Genomic DNA, 18,108 nt, shown 5'->3' with positions numbered 1-18,108 from the left:
GGGACAATCTACTCAATTCACTATGAAACATATAATTTAACCACTCTAAAAACTTCATACAGGCTATTCTGCCCATTTCAAAACATTTATATCTAATAAGTCAAATATCCATTAAAAAACACAGTCAAAATTATTTCTCTTTAAACACTATTAATACACTTTTATCACCTTAGTGTAAAATAATAAAAGTTTTGAGACTATAATTGGATAGTGTTTTGAATTATTTACTAAAAATTATTTAAAATGTGAAAGCGTGCTGTTTAAATTAAATGGAAAAATCAGTTATTGATCAATCTTCAAATAAGAACTAAAATCGTGTAATGATATTAAAAAAAAAATATTATTTTATGTTTTGTTTTTTTTTTCTCGGAATTATTTGGTAATAGAAAGGGTTTTTTTTTTAGTTTTTTTAAACGGTATCCCCTAAGATTTGTGTTGTTCTCGTTTGCAATTACATCGGTGACCCCTAAAGTGACCATGGGATCAACAGATTGATGTACGAAGGTGTTTTATTTTAAGCTTCGTGCTTAGTTTTTGTTTCTACTTTGTATATATTTATATTGTATATAATTTATTTTCTTATGTTTTAGTTAAAAACAAATTTAATCCTTTTCTTCTCAACTTTATTCTTTACAAACCTTCTAACGTTTTGACCCTCAGGTCATTTCAAGGATACCTACAACAAGTTTTTTATTTTTATTTAATTATTTTTATATAACAATTTTATTATTTCCTTCACTTATATACTGATTTATTTGGCCCTACCTTCATTTTGATGTCATTTTCTTTTTTAAAATCTTAAAATGCAGGCTACTTGCCTTTGTCCCATCTTTAAATAAATTAATCATTAAAATAATATCATAATAATATTATAAAATTTTTGATTTTTAAAAATAGATTCCTACTAACATAACTTTTTCTATATAATTCCTTCATCAATTTAAAACTTTTACAATCCTACAATTTTACAATGACCTGAGGGTCGAAACGTTGGAAGGTTTTTAAAGAATAAAGTTGAGAAAAAAAGAATCAAATTTATTTTTAAATAAACTAAACCAGTCTCAAACAATAATATATTAATAAAAATTAATGTAATATTTTCTTTTGGTTAATTGACTATATGAGGAAAAGGAAGTATATAAACTGTTTAAATTAAATATTTATTTTACAATTTATGAATTATTGCTTTATTTATTAAATTTTATAGAATTAAGGGTCAGCTAGGAGGGGTGAGGCTCGGTGGTAAGGCACTGAGCTACTAACTGCAGAGATCCGAGTTCGGATATGACAGATGTTTATTCTAGGTTAGTGCAGCCGTGAGTCAACCCTGTCGGTTCAAGAGCCCTTCGGGGTCCACCCGGCCTAATAAACTGGGTACCTTTAATTTGAGAAAAATATGGCGGTCGAGCGTAATTCTGACGAAATCAACTCTTTACACAACCGTTGGTCTAGTGACAGTAACTCCTTACAAAGAACTACACTCTTAACCCTTCATGGATTGTAGTGTTACAGAATTATTTAAAAGTCAGCTAGTAATTCAAGGTAATTCAGTCAAATTAGAAGTCTCACCCTAAAGATAAAAAAATAAAACTGTAGTCAGTAGTTTTCGGGGAGGGAGGATTTTTTTTTCTTAACAGAATGAGAAAAAATATTGTCGTATTACATGATTATAAATTTAAACGAAATCACAGAAAATAAACACGCTTAAATTAGCAATTTTAGTATGATTTGTTTTTTCTCCGTAAAAATAACTCTTCAAGATATTATCCAAATTAAACGTTACCACAACCATTAGGAAACTAAATATCTTTTTTTTTTTCAACCCTTATCAATGCCCTTTAGATTCCATTAAAGAGAAAAAGTAGTTTCAAATAGATAAAAACTTCTAAAACTTTTTATTTTATATTTCGAGTTCTAATTTTTTAGCTCCGATTTTTTTTCCATTTCGTGTGGTTTTATAGGTTAGGTACCTAAACCACTTCTTAGTTTCATTTATTTACGTCGTGCTGATGTTTTATAATTTGTTATTATATTTAGAAGGGAGGAGGGGGAATTCCTCATCCAGTAAGGTAAAAATTTTAAACAAAAAAATTGTATTTTTTAATTTAAAAAATACATACACCATACACAAATACGTACCAAAGTGATGCCTGAAATCTGAACTTATAAAAAAAACAAAAAAAAAAAAATTTTTGTTTTGAAATAAAATTGCATATGTGTATTTTTATAAGGATATTTTTAGCTTCCCGATCTATAGGTAAATTATTGTAACAATCATGAAAATCAAATGTGGACATTTTTAAAGTTTTGATATCGGGTAATCCAATTCCTTTGGAAGTGTTCATGATATATTTTGTTGGATTAAGAAATATTAACTATTCTAAAAATGACTAGAATTTATACAACTAATTTGATTAATAGTAGAAATATACAAAGTACAAATTTTGTTAGAGAACTCATTTTTATTTATGACGTTTAAAAATAAATCCATACAAAGAGTATTTTTTATTTATATACTTTTTTCTCTTATAAATGATCAACCTCATAGTTTTAAGAAATGAAATCTTTACTTAGTATTACTGGATTTGGACATATGGAATTGAGCTCTGGGGCTCCACCAAACCATCAAATTCTTCCCGCATCCAATCACTACAATCCAAAATCCTACGTAAAATCCTTGATGCTCCTCATTACGTCACAAATAAACTCATTCACAAAGACCTTAACATCCCATTCGTTGCAGATTTGACCCAAAACAGATATGCGTCTTTTCATTCCAAACTCCTTAACCATCCTAACCTATTAATTCTTAATCTTTCATCCCTAACAATCCCTGATAATCCTCCAAGGCGTCTGAAAAGAAGATGGCCACGGGGCCTTCTAATTTAAATTAATGTTTGAAGTACCACCAATGGGTGGTTCCTTTCCAAGATTTTCAAGAGTATATGAAACATACAACATATTTACCTATTGTATTATTTTGTACAGTTTGTGTAAATTACATTAAATAAATAATAAAAAAAATAAAAGTATTACTGGAGATATAAAAGAAAATAATTTTTTTTAAAAATCCCCAACCTCTCAAATTTCTAATAAAATATGTAAAAAAATCAAAATAGTTATGTACATTCATATTTTTACGCCATTTTCCTAGTAAAATTTTTGTAATCTAAATTTAATTTCGGTAATCTTTACACTCCCCCCCCCTAAAATAATTAGTTCGGATGACTAAGATTACACTGCACTACTAATTATAAAAAAAAAAATGAATTGAAATCGATGATACCATGTCCGTAACCTCCTTTTGTGAGAAACGACAGCTACTATGGAACCATCGATTGTAGATAGTAACCTCATATTACCACCATATATTTCAACGGTCCGACTCCGATATCCGTGTGGAATTCAAATAGCCAGGTTCAGGTTGGACTATTTAGCATGCTAGCGATAAAGTGCCCGAGAGACGATGATGCTAATGGGCCCACGGGACTGACACACTTTGCCCGCACATCCTTCTGTCATTTACATACTTTCTATTCTCGCTTGCTCATTGTTTAGTTGAGCTTCGCTGTCTCTCTCGCAATAATCACATCAAAAATATCTTTTTTAATTCTGCTACAACTATATTTTACGTGAAACGTGTCTCAAACATCCTTGTTTAAGGAAAAATAATAATATTGATTATTAATTTAGAGATCGAAAACAAAAATTCTGCTATTTCCGCATTTTTAAAAAAATGTATGTGTATATTAATACTTAGGTGAAAAATATATTTAAAAAAAATTTGTATGTTTTATATACAATATTTTAGCTTTCTTGAGACTGGTTTTCATTGTTGAAATAAAATATAACCCATTAATTCTTAATGTATCATCCTTAACAATCCCTGATAATCCTCCGAGGCGCCTGAAAAGAAGATGGCCACGGGACCTTCTAATTTAAATTAATGTTTGAAATACCACCAATGGGTGGCTCCTTCCCAAGATTTTCAAGTGTAAATGAAACATACAACATATTTACTTATTGTATTTAATATTTGTATAGTTGTAAATCACATTAAATAAATAACAAAATAAAATAAATTATATCCAAATTTCCAAATACTCGTTATTATTTCATTAAATGTCCAACGATTCGGCCATCCTTACGACAATCCTAAATATAAATTTACAAATCATATAAAATAATTTAAAAAAAAATTGCAGGTTTTTCTGCCCAGGCCATTATTTTCAGTAAAATTGGCCCATTTTGTCACTTTTCCATTAAATTTTAAAATTTTCAATTTCAGATTAACTTAATACTAGAAAAATTTAATTTATATTAACCATGTAAGGTACACCAGGTCGATCTGGTATTAAAAAAATAATAAATAAAAAAATATAAAAAACACTATTATCACTTTCTTATCACAATATATGTTTTTTAATGCTTATTTATAATATTACAGAAAAACAGGGTTTATTTATTTTTTAATTAAAGGTACCCACTTTATGGGAATGGTTGGATACCGGAGAGTTCTCAAACTCACAGGGCTGACTCACGGGTACAGCGAAACAGACAATAATTATCTGCCACAGAGAAGATTTTGCGACCAATTATTAGTTTACAAGGGTAAAATGGTTTTATAGAAATCAGCATTTTCTAATTTATTTTCTGATCGACGATTTCTTTTTTTCGCTCAATTTAAAAATTGTTATATCATTAGGAATCTCATGCTATTTATAAAGTTTGTATTATTTTAATGAGATGTAGATAGTTGACCATAGATTAATGATTGGAGAAGTTTGTCGGGGGGTGCGGTCAGCAAAGAACAACATAAATAAACAAAAACTGGGATAAAAATTGGCATAAAATAAATAAATATGGTTTTGTTTATTTATGTTGTTCGTTGCTGACCGCACCCCCCCCCCCCGACAAACTTCTCCAATTGTACTATTTTAGTGTTTTATTTAATCATCGTATTAAATTACAGATTATACTTTAAAATATTAGAGAAAAACATATTTAAATACATAATCATTTTTATGAAACAGTTTTTATAGTATTCCCATTATTTTTTAATGTTATTTCATACGTTTGTTCGACATAAAATTCAGCCTCAAACTAATAAAATAAAAAAAATCAAATTAAATAAATTTATAAACTTTGTTTAAAGAATACATTGTTATTTTTATTTTAATCTTGCTAAAGGGTTTGTTCTCTCCTGAAAAGTATAATAACTGTATAATAAAGTGAGACGTATAATAATAATTTATGCTAAGAGAGAAGACCCCAATTACCTACCTGCATACATCATCCAATCGATTAAACGACTGTGTACTTTGTAATCATACGGGTCACACCTGCCCTAAATTCTGAGAGCAGGGCTATTTTAAATCATACATATAAAGCCATACATTAAGGGAATGTTTTAATTACTCGTAAATAAAAATGAAACATTAGAGATCTTGTGTATGCAGTACAACCCCGCTTATCCGTCATAACCGGTTAAACAGGAGAGTCAGTTAACCCGGAGTGAATAAAAGAAAAATAAATTTTTCATTAATTCATTCAACACATTTTACACTATGGTCATTCACACATTATTCATGATCTTTTTTTTTTTTTTTTAATATTTATTTATTGCTATTTACAACTGTACATTATAATACATTTAGTAAATCTGATCTAAGTTAAATTGGAGTGTTACAGGCGTGTAGAGAAACTACCCATTGGTAGCACTCTAGTGACATTTTACATAAGCTGGTCTTGTGGCCATCTTCTTTTCAGAGGAATGTCAGCGCCTCGGAGGATTGTCAGGAATGTAAGAGGATGCAAGATTAGTAGGTTTGAGTGGTTAGAGAGTTTATAATGGAAGGAGTGATATCAGGTTCGGGCTAGATCGGTTACATAGGGAACATTAAGGTCTTTATGTATGATTTTATTTGTGACAAAGTAAGGAGCATTGAGGATTTTACGAAGGATTTTGGATTGTAAGGATTGAATACGAGAGGAATTTGAAGGTTTAGTGGAGCCCCGAAGCTCAACTCCATATGTCCAGATTGGCCTTATTACAGTCATGTAGATCAGTCTTTTGTAATGTGTTGGGAGTTTAGACCGTTTGTCTAGTCATCTAAAATGTTTAACATATTTTAAGTTTAAAAGTTTAAACAGCAAAAGTGGTTATAAATGGAAATTAAAACGATATAACATTTAACATGATTGAGAGGTCTGCTGAATGCAGAATGACGTCACGCAACAGACCAGCTGAACTCCACACCATTTTGTCTGTTGTCGTTTTGTTTGGTTCGTTGTTTGACCTTCGTGCTTGGTTTGTGTTGTTTTTGTTCTGGACTGTTGTTTTAATACTCTAATAAAGTAATGGGAGAAGAAAACTAGGAAATAAGGACCAAGTGAGATGGAGGAAATATGATGTAGAGAAGCTGTTGGAGCTCTTCTGCATTTAATAAATAACATCATCATCATCACGGTTGCAATAAATTACAGTCGTGGCCTCCTCAATTAATCTCACCTATTGGTCTCTCTCATTTTATGTGTTATTCAATAAATAACACAACTTTAAATTAGGCTGTTCAAAATCCTATGTCCGTAATATATAGCATGTTAAAAATTTTTATATTTAACAAATCATGAATACCCCTATATTAGAGTTAATCTAATAAGCAGTTAATCAATGCAATTTGGTGTGATACTCTTTCCACAACTAACAAATAAATTAATTTTACTTCCATTAATTATATATTTATGGTTTTAAGAGGCATATGTTACGTTGTGCAACGATTTTGCTCTAATTTAATATTAATTTATTTTGCACTAGACCAATTTTGTTGATGATGATTTGGAGATTTTTTGTTTAGGAGGGGAGAAAGGTTATGATATCCTCCTGTTAAGATGAAAAGTATAACTAAAATTACCATGGATACCACGATGATAACCAAACATTCATAACATATGATTAAATTACTTTTTTATACTCAGAAATTGTCTTAATTTATGCCTTAAGGAGATTCGAAATATTCCAATAATTCAAATATTGATCATTAATTAATCAATTTTCTAATGAAATTTGAATAATTTTGTTTCGTAAAACTCAAGTTTTTTTTTTTTTTTACTTTATTTAGTTTATTCACAACTGTAAAAGTATCTTTACAACCAGCAAATAAGATGTAGAGAGAGAGAGAAAAAAACAAAAAAAAAAAACCTGAAGGCATGAAGGTTAGGTTATCCATTGATGCCTCTCCATTAAAATTGAAAATTTTTTTAAAATTATTTATTTAATATAATTTACAACTGTACAGAATAATACAATAGGTAAATATGTTGTATGTTTAATATACACTTGAAAATCATGGGAAGGAACCACCCATTGGTGGTACTTCAAACATTAATTTAAATTAGAAGTTCGCGTGGCCATCTTCTTTTCAGACGCCTCGGAGGATTATCAGGGATTGTTAAGGATGAAAGATTAAGAAGTAATGGGTTAGGATGGTTAAGGAGTTTGGAATGAAAACACTCATATCTGTTTTGAGTCAAATCTGCAACAAATGGGAAGTTAAGGTCTTTGTGAATGATTTTATTTGTGACATAATAAGGAGCATCAAGGATTTTGGATTGTAACGATTGGATGCTGGAAGAATTTGATGGTTTGGTGGAGCCCCAGAGCTCAATTACATATGTCCAAATTGGTCTGATTATTAAAATTGAAATTTAAAAATCAGTTTAAAATTTCCCTATTCCAGCTCCTCCGTAAACGTCGTCTCGTATCTGGTAAGTCTAGTGTTGATAGTCCTTAAATTAGAGGGTTAGTGTGTATCGAAAGTGTGTCGTGAAACCGTTTATATGATTTAATGGTTGTTTATACGAAGGCAGTTCGTGAGTCTTTGTGTAAGTTCTTGTTACTGGTGTAGGGGGGAGCGCTACTGATCAGTCTTAGTAATTTTGATTGAAACTATAAAATTCAAGTTAATTAATAATATTATATAAGTTTCATACGATACTATCAGAAAATGTAGAATATTTTCAAATTTTTGTGCAAGGTTCTGTTTTGAGATCTTTTTTAGGTAAATTCTTTTCGCACAGTTCATATGTATATTTTTCGTTCAACACTTAGACATTATTTGCTAATAAGGACAAATGGTATGATTGGCTGCGACATCAAGTTGTCAAGGAAGAACAAGTGAATATTTTTAGAAGTGAATAGTTCCCTTAGAAGATACGATGAAGAGGACTAAAGCAATACAGAAGACTTACTAAATGAGACATTTAAATATTCTGAGCAGGCTGGTACGTGACACTAAATAGAAATGAAGAGGGCCTTATGTGGTATATGACCACGCTGGATTTAGAATATCAAAACAACCTTCATACGCTTCCTATTCAACTCCTTTTCGAAAATAGAAAACATAGCTAACAAGATTTAAAAAAAATAAAATAAAAAAATAACACTCAAAATTATTGAATACTGTTAAAAAAAAAAATGTGAATAATTTCAAAAGATCTTTTCTTTAAACACGATCAGTCGGAATGACAGTAAAACCAGATTGACGTGGGGGGAGGGGTACTGCGAAAATGGATGAGAGGCTGTGAGTGCTTGGTTCATTTCACGGTTCCAATTTATTCTTTCGCCCAAATGCTCAAAACATTCTTCCTGTTCATAACGAATCGTACATTGCCCAAGATACTGATCGATAACTCATTCAAAAGTAAGCTTCAATCATTCAAGTCAGTCTGGCTTTTGAATGTTGACTGTCAATCTGAATGACCCTTTACAACTGCAAGGTTATGTTGAAAACTCATCACATCCATGAAGCGTTATTCTTTATTTTACACATATTTAAAATATCGTTATGTTAATTATACTGAGATTGAATTGAACGTATTCAAATTATTCCTTTAATTAAAAAAAAAATGGTTGGTTTATAGAACCTATTAAATTTTATGACTCAAATTATTTGAATCGTAAAGATAATCAACTCCGTGAAAACAGTTTCATCATTGAAACGTAGTTTTACGAGGCATATATGTAAATTAAAAAATATGAGTGAGTGAACTACTAAACTCTCTAAATCGAAGGAGTAAAATTATTCAAAAAATAACACAACTGTAATCTGTACTACAGAATACATGTAAATTATATTTTACTAATAAAAAAAATTGTAATAATTTATGGCGATTTATAATTAAATCCTTCAACTCAATAGTAACAAAAAGCGAATGAACGGATAACTAATAATAACTGAAATGAAATAGTAACCACATAGTAATCTAGGTGATCCTAACTTTTTTTTGAGAAAACAGAGCAAGAAATAACATATTTGTTTTAAAATAATAGGAGTATTCATGATCTTTAGTTTAACATGTTAAATGGAGAAATATTTCCATTTTAAACCATGTTAAAACGATATAATATATAACATGGTTGAGAGTCTGTTACTAGGTCTGTTAAATTGGAGAATGACGTCACGCAACAGACCAACAGAGCTCGTCACCGTTTTGATTGTGTTAGTATTGTTTTTGGCTGTTTTTATAACTAATAAAGCAATGAATAACAATAATAGTGTGATGATAGTTGCAAATTAGCTCAACGCATACATGTAAATTAAAAAATATGAGTGAGTGAACTTCTAAGCTCTCTAAATCGATGGAGTAAAATTATTCAAAAAATAAAACAACTGCAAATTAATTATCATTTATAATTTTAGTACTTTATTTAATTTTTTTCCATAATAATTATAAAGACTTAACGAACCCGAAGGTTCAATACCGAAACCACCAATAATTATCTATATACATCAGTCCAGTGACGCCTGAAACCCCAATCTACGAAATCAGTCTTAACGCAATCCTCCCATCTACGTTTCGGTTTATCCCTCGGACGTTTACCCGTCGGTTGAGTGTTTATTAAAATTTTAAAGAACCGTTCGTTGCTAAGTCCCACGATCTTATTCGACGCAATGCTATTACTTGAATTATATTTACCGAGTACAGTTGCTTCAATTCAGCATTTTTTAGCCTTCTAAATTCTTCAGTAAACTCGTCTTTTTTCCATACGTATATTTTACATAATACTTTATTTTCGAAAACCTTAAAGCGCTGTTCTTTTCTTAGTGTAAGAGGCCAAGTTTCACACTTGGGAAGAATAATATTTAAAAATATTAATTTTTTAAGAATAAGCCAGCTAAGAAATTTTGAAATAAAAAACAATATAACAAGCATTTCCCGCCTTTAACTTTTATTTCCTCACGAATTTCGTTTTTTATATAAACCATAGAACCTAAATTTACAAACCTATCTAAAATTATATACCAAAACCGTATTACAATTGAGAATTTTTAATAAACAATTTACTTTTTTTAATAAAATACCTCTACGATAATTTTTAAATGATAAATTTCCAAAATTGACTTTTGATAGAAAATTTATCAAATATATAATGAACGAAAGGAAAAATGTTTTACAGTCCAAAATTTAGTATATAAATCTGAATGTAAGCAATTTTGCAAAATTATCAAGAGAATAGTGTTGATAAAACTTTACCCACAACATTTCATTCAGTTTTTCGTTCCTCTAGTTCTCAATTCATAATTGAATACATAAACGTTCCTTGATTTGGAGTGCATTTGAATATCCATGGTACGTAGTTAAATTATATATTAATACAATAATTTACTGCTTGATCAGGCAATGTTTACATAAATTCGAAATGCAAAAAGTTACATTATATGATGTTAGTAGTTTTGCAGTTCACATTTGTTGGATGTAGAGAGTATTACGGGTAATATTAATTTTTTTTTAATAAGATAATAAACTAAGACACTTTTGACAGAAATAGATTTTTCATTCTATCATGCACGTATGATTAATAACAATGCCATCATGATCTCAACAAAAAATGGAAGTTCGAAAAATCATATAATTTGAGGTTACACAAATAAATTTAACAGACCTCTAAACTAATATAATAACATCTTTTAAATATTTACCTTCTGAAGACAAATATCCATGCATTTTCACAGAGGCTTTGTGAGAAAAGTCAAAATTTCGATTTATGTTTAGACATTTTTGTTTTTAATTTTGTGTCACAAACAATTTTACTGAACAGAGAACAAAAGAATATTTACATTTTTTCTTTCTTTTTTTTTTTTTTAATTTCCTACACAAACACTTCAAAAATTAAAATATGTAAAACAGAAGACAAAATTCAATAACTGGCTTATATAAATATATATGTAATGTATATATATATATATGAAAATATCCATGGGATAAAAAGATGGGGCGAATTAAACGTGAAATTCTGGCCGAAACGTTGGCACGATTAAATAAATTACATCAACTTTATTGTTTTTTTTTATTTTGACCGCACCTCCAACCATCTTCTCCTTGTATAACCTTATTTCATTTAGTATTTTAAACTATTATCAAATATTTTATTTTCTCATTTCTCATTCCGTGGTTGGATTGGGCTGATGAAAAGAAAAAATTCAGATTTACACAGCTGTCAGAGCAGACGTCGTTGAACGGAGATGATAAAATCGCCTTGTTTTCCAAACAAGGCTGCCGCGGCCCCAGTCCAAGCAAAACAATCAATATAGCTTCAAACAGAACACCTTTAAACTTAGTTTAGCCGCTCTAAGACTCAGTTTGCACAAGGATAAAATATTTAACGATAGGATTTGTGGTAAAAAGAACTAGGTTAACTAGCTAAAATAAAATTGTCCAATTGTAAAAAACACTATTTCTAACTCTAAAAAGCAAAATGAATTAAATAAGGAGATAAAATAACAGCACAAAGGCATATGACTCACATGAGGAACTCTGGACACATGTCCAAAGAGGTAATTACTAATATAGTACATTTAGTACAAGAGCCGGGAAGAAAAAAAGGCAATTATCTCACCCCAATTTTTTATTACTTCAATGAAAACTATGTATAATTACTAGTCAAAACTGATGAGTCTGCCAAGTATAGGTAGGGGGAATAAAAAATGGCGGCTGTTTCAAAACTTTTAAAAAACCTTGATTTTTCATTCGGAGCTCTATATCATAAAACTACCAACAACACTAGAAAACCTAAGGGAACAGTATTTAAAGTAAAGTAAATTTACTGAAATATGAGACCTAATAGAGCTATTTTCGTTCAATAGTTCTCGAAATATAGCCTTTTAAAAAGCAACAATTCATAAAAATGTGCTGAAATATCAGTAGTTAGTGAATCTATTTTGAGAAATATCTCAATAACCATTCGACTTACAAATATCTATTAGCACTCAAATTAAAGCTAATTAATTGTACTACAAAGTATTTTATTGCCTTTACCTTCGTAGGTATAGTAGTTTTCATGATATTTGCTAAAATAAATTGATTTATAGTTGTTCGGACAATAAGTTTGATTTATGAAAAATTTTATTTCAAAAACCATAGGATGTACAGATGTCTATTAGCACTACATTTAATGCTAGTTAAAATTACGATAAAATAGTTTATAACGTTTATCTTTGCAGGAGTAGTAGTTTTTATGATATTTGACAAAATAAACTCACAAAATGTTGATTTCTAGTTGTTCGTATAAAATTTTGGATTTTTGAAAAATATATCTCTAGACCTGTAAGACACATATATGTCTGCAAACACTCAAAATAAAGGAAATTTAACTCACTATAAAGTAGTTTATTACACGTATCTTCGTAGGTGTAGTACTTTTTATGATATTCACATATAAATATGAATTTGGCAAATGAAACTTAGCCCGAACAACTATAAATCAATTTATTGTCGCAAATTTCATAAAAACTACTACTCCTACGAAAATAAACCTCATAAACTACTTTATAGTATATTAAACTAGCTTTAATTTGAGTGCTAATAGACATCTGTACGTCAAAAGGTTTTTGGGATATAATTTTTTTAAAATAAATTCAATAACTACTAATCTTTCAGTACGTTCCTTACAACATTTTTATGAAATGTTGCTTTTAAAAAGCTGTATCTCGAGAACTATTGAACGTAAATAGCTCAATTAGGGCTTACATTTTAACAAATTTACTCTACTTTAAATGATGCTCTCTTAGGTTTTCTATTGTTGTTGGTAGTAGTAAAGATATTGAGCTCCGAATAAAAAAATAATAATAATTTTTAAGGTTTTGTAACAGCCGCCATTTTTTATTTCTCCTACCTATACTTGGCAGACTCATCAATTTTGACTATTAATTATACATAGTCTTCATTAAAGTAATCAAAAATTGAGGTGAAATAACTGCCTTTTTTCTCCTCTTGGGCTCTTGTACTAATTGGTTTGTGCTAGAGGGATGAGTGAATGCATCACTAGTGAAGAACATTATTTAAATAATGCTATAGAATTTATTTTCAAATTATAAGTATATAAAAGATACAATTAATCAATAAAAGATAAATATAGATTATAGCATTTTGATTGTAAACGTATAATATTTATAAAAAAAATTGTTAATAATATTGAATTAATTTACTTATAATCTTTACACTTTTTTGAGACTGGTTAATGTTTTAATGTCTCATAGGGTAATTTGTGGACTGATATAAATGACCTGGGCAGAATAGCCTCCATAAAGTTGTTTTTTAAATGATATGGTCCTAAAATTGTATTAAAGTATAATAATTTATTAATAATAATATTGTTATTTGTTTAAAATTGTTAAAGATCATAAGTATAACAAAAGTTGTTTGTGATGGATTGTCCTTGAGGATGGCCGAACTGCCCGAAACGTCGGACGTATACAGAAATAAAAAATGTTTTGAGACTAAAATAGGATACAATTTATTTATTTAAACAAAATTTAATTGATAATTATGAGAGATATAATTATACGAGAAGATGGTTGGATGTGCGGTCAAAATAAAACACAAATATGTTGATGTAACTTATTTAATCGTGCCAACGTTTCGGCAAGAATTTCTAGCCTTCATCAGGGCTAAGAACAGAATAACAACCAATGAATACAGAAAATATGAACAGAATGACATAAAGTAAATTTATGTGTATTTAATTTTATTTTCTCTATATTTAATCTTTATTATCCATCTTTTATCTTTTAGTATTTTTAGCTGTATTTAATTTTTAGATGTATTCATGTCACCTCCACCTTATCTAACATTTATCATTTTAGAAAAATAGTATAATCATTAACTACCTGTCTCATCATTTGATTTTATTCTTTTCTTTTTTCATCTCTTAATTTCTACTTTCTTTAATATTTCTTCTCTTATTTTATCTCTTATCTATCTGTTACAATTACACTTTTCATTTACTGTTTAGAACCTTTAATTTTTCTTATTATATTTTACTTTTCATTGTATACCCCTGTTATTTTTCACTTATGTTTTTTTTTTTAACTGTGTCAAGTGTTAGTCTTTTTTTAGCCCTGACGAAACCCTGCAACGTGGGGCGAAACGTTGGCTCAATAAAAATAGTATAATCATTCTGATTTTTGAGTTTTTGATATTTGCGTTTTTTTTACCACACCCGGACCATATTCCATTTATTTATCATTTTATAGTTAATGTTTTTATCATATAAATTTACACACTTTCGTACTTTTATGCAATTCCGATTTTCTTTTTCTCACTATATTATATTTATCGAATCCCTTCTTTATACTTAATTTCAGTTTTTTATTTTATCCATATACTTTACATAACCTGGGACGAGACGGTGGCTCACATTAAATAGTTCACTAGTCAAGATTTTTATTATTTTTTATTTATTTTTTTTTTTATTTATTTTTTTTATAAACCACAATTTGTAACATATGCACACACACTACATTATGCTCAGGCAAAGATATTTTATTATTTTCAGGAACTTCAGATGACATAGAATGAGAAAATTGGATTCGGATGACAGAGAAAGGACCTCACCCAGGATGAGGTAGGACGAGGAGCGAGCAACCTATTTATAGTCGATAAGGTCAACAAGGGCCTTCTCAAATATTACCGACGTCTTACAGAAGGGCCAAGGGTCGTTTTTGCCCTTTGGGGTACACAGGGCCGGGCATAAAGCGGTATCCCCAAAAACGTTTATATCGGCCAAATACACTTTTTTTATGATAGGGCCTAAGATAAACAAATGATGTTTTTTCCTTTTTGAATTAGTTCAGATATTTATGATAAAAAAATCTCTACACGAAGGTTCTGAAGTTCGAGAACGATATATACAGACTCGTGACCAATGATCTTGCCAGCACCACGCCCAACTGCTTGAGTTCCCCCCCCCCCCAAACAATGATTATCAAACATTTTATTTTATAATTTATTTATTGTTATATACAACTGTAAACAAATGTATACAACAAGTAAATTTGGTACTACCACTAAACACTCTGCATACATCCTACCAATGAAGCCCCTCCAAACCCAATTCTACTAAATCAGTTTTAACGCAATCCTCCCATCAACGTTTCGGTCTACACCTGGGACATTTATCGGTTGGTTCAGTCTTTATTAACACTTTAGGGATCCGGTCGTTACTAAGCCCTTACAACCTTACATGCCCACCTTATACGGCGCAATGCTATAACTATAAATATATTTACCGGGTTAAGGTCCAGCGTTCAGCGTTGTGCAATCTTATAAATTCTCCCGTTAATTCATCCTTTTTCGGTCCGAATACTTTGCGTAATACTTTATTTTCGAAAACCTAAAGGGGCTGTTCATCCCTTAGAGTATGGTGCCAAGTCTCGCATCCAAAAAAAGCAGTGGGAAGGATAATAGTTTTGTAAATTCTAATTTTTAAATTTTTCGAGTTGAACAGATCCGTTACTTAGACTAAATCTGGCATGGACTCCTCATACAAGACTGAAAAGACAGGAAACTGCTCGTCGATTCCGACTATTACAACATTTACTTGACAAACGGTCCAAACTTCCAATCCATTACAAAAGACTGATCTACATGACTATTATAAGGCCTACCTGGAAATAAGGAATTGAGATATGGTGCTCCACTAAACCATCTAATTCCTCTCGAATCCAATCCTTACAGTCCAAAATCCTCCGTAAAATCCTTAATGCTCCTTACTTTGTTACAAATCAAATCATCCATCAGGACATCAATGTTCCATATGTTGCCGATTTGGCCAGAACCAGGTACCAATCCTTCCAAAATAAACTTCCCATCCACCCAAACCAACTCGTTTCTAACCTGGCTTCGCCTTCACTACCTAATAATCCTCCTAGGCGTCTGAAAAGAGGATGGCCTCGAGATCTTCTCCTTTAGAAATGTTTTTGGAGTTCTATCAATGGGTAGATTCTCGACATGTTTGTATCATGTCATAATATAACTTACAGGAAATTTACTTGATGTGTATATATGTATACAGTTGTAAATAACAATAAATAAATTATAAAAAAAAAAAATCGATAGAAAGCGCGAGCTAAGTAATTTTGAAATTGAAAAATAACAAGCATTTCCTGCCTTCAATCTAGCTTTTTCTTCCTCATCAATTTTGTTTTTTCTAGTTACCGCAGAACCTGAATACTTAAATATAGTAATGAAACTTAATAAATAAAGTTAGAATTACTATTCCACCATCACTATCAGTCATCTAGTAAAAGTAATAAAACTTAATTTTATTATTATTCATCAATTGTATAAAAATGAAAATACATAAAAGTCAGTGCCACGTATAGACTTTAACAAAACAAGACATCCCCAACACTCCTTCGGCTGACTTCAAGTGAGTCGTGATTCATTCGAGTGAATCGATTGAGAGTTCGATTCTTTTTGAGGAATCGATTCTTTGATTCGATTCCTAATCTTTTCAAAATAAAGTCCTAAAAATCGCGGTAAATGCTCCTTGGTTCATAAGAAATAGCCAATTGCATCGCGAATTACATATGGAGTTAATAGAGGATTATATCAAAAAACGGTTTATGAAGTTCCACTCCCAGTTGCCGACAGTTAAAGGAGCAGTGGCCTACAACCTGGGAAACCCAACCTCAACCCGAAGACTGAAGCTCAGACTGCTGTAGGGCATTCTTTTATAAATTTTTAATAAATATAAAATTAATTCATACTCACACTACCTCTATTTACTTATTATTATTATTTTATTTATTTTTTTTTTCTCTTTTCTTCTCTCTTCCCTTTTTCAAATTAACTTGTTTCTTTTTAGTATTAGAAGGCAATCGTTTGTTTTATTTAAGTGTACCAATATCATTATTTTTTTTTATTAATTATACTTTTCCTCTTGTATAAAGAAGCATTATTCTTATCTATTTATTTTTTTTTTCTTTTAATAACAACATTGTATATATTTAGGGGTATCATTTCTATGACTATACCTCCTTATAATCAACTGTTAAAAATATATATATAATATAAGTTATATCAACCATGTACGGCCCACTAGGCCGATCTAGTATAAAAATAAAATAAAAAATGATTCCATTCCTGATTTTCTACTTCATCTTTGCTTTTAAGTTACATATACGTAGCAGATGATTTCTTTTATCTATTTCTATATCCTATTTCTTATTTATTTAAACAATTTTTATCAATAACAATTTTAACCCTTGAATAACGTGCTTAATACCTCTAGATCCCCTACAAAGCGCCGCATGCTCACCTATTGACGAATTAAGTGACTTCTGCACAATTACACCCTTTTTAGGAGCGTAGAGAACGCTTTTCGAATAGGCTTCGACTGCCTTTCTTTTCAAAGCAAACTCCGGCCCCGGCAAAAAGGAGGGGGACTTTGAAATCATTCATTCACCCGGCAATTTAGAAGTCAAAGAGAATCGGGGACTGTTCCAATCGTAAAGGGTTTCCAACCCGCCCTCTCTCTACAGACTATTTAGTTCCCCTGTTATGGTTCACGAATTTATTTGACACTGCCGATGCCGATCAACGACGATCGATCGACTCTAAACGTTTTCTTTACTTTCCTGTAAACTTCATCATAACTCAATGTTAGAAATAAGATTCAATCACCTCCTACTTGTAGTTGTTGGTTGGGGCTTAAGGGCGTAAAACCCTGAGGTCATCAACGCCCATGTTTCGCGCTTTGTAATTCTATTTCATTTATATTTATAATTCTATTTCACTTTATTTTTCTCTTTAAATAATTACGAA

General features: G+C 30.2%; 1 protein-coding gene across 17 annotated transcripts in view; it reads right to left on the bottom strand.

The window, feature by feature from the left end:
* The window catches only part of bru1 (bruno 1), a 406,895-nt gene that overhangs the window by 100,573 nt on the left and 288,214 nt on the right, over positions 1–18,108 (bottom strand). Inside the window, exon 1 of one of the 17 annotated variants that reach the window (XR_010843025.1) lies at positions 10,983–11,100. The exons of the other annotated variants lie outside the window; for them this stretch is intronic. The gene's annotated coding sequence lies outside the window, so the exon portion shown is untranslated. Of the gene's footprint in view, positions 1–10,982; positions 11,101–18,108 lie in introns of those variants that run through there. 17 annotated transcript variants of the gene reach the window in all.

Source organism: Halyomorpha halys, unplaced genomic scaffold (genome assembly GCF_000696795.3).
Source record: "Halyomorpha halys isolate HHAL.00 unplaced genomic scaffold, Hhal_1.1 Scaffold300.1, whole genome shotgun sequence".
Taxonomy (NCBI): Eukaryota; Metazoa; Arthropoda; class Insecta; order Hemiptera; family Pentatomidae; genus Halyomorpha; species Halyomorpha halys.
This window is presented reverse-complemented; position numbering and strand designations above follow the sequence as displayed.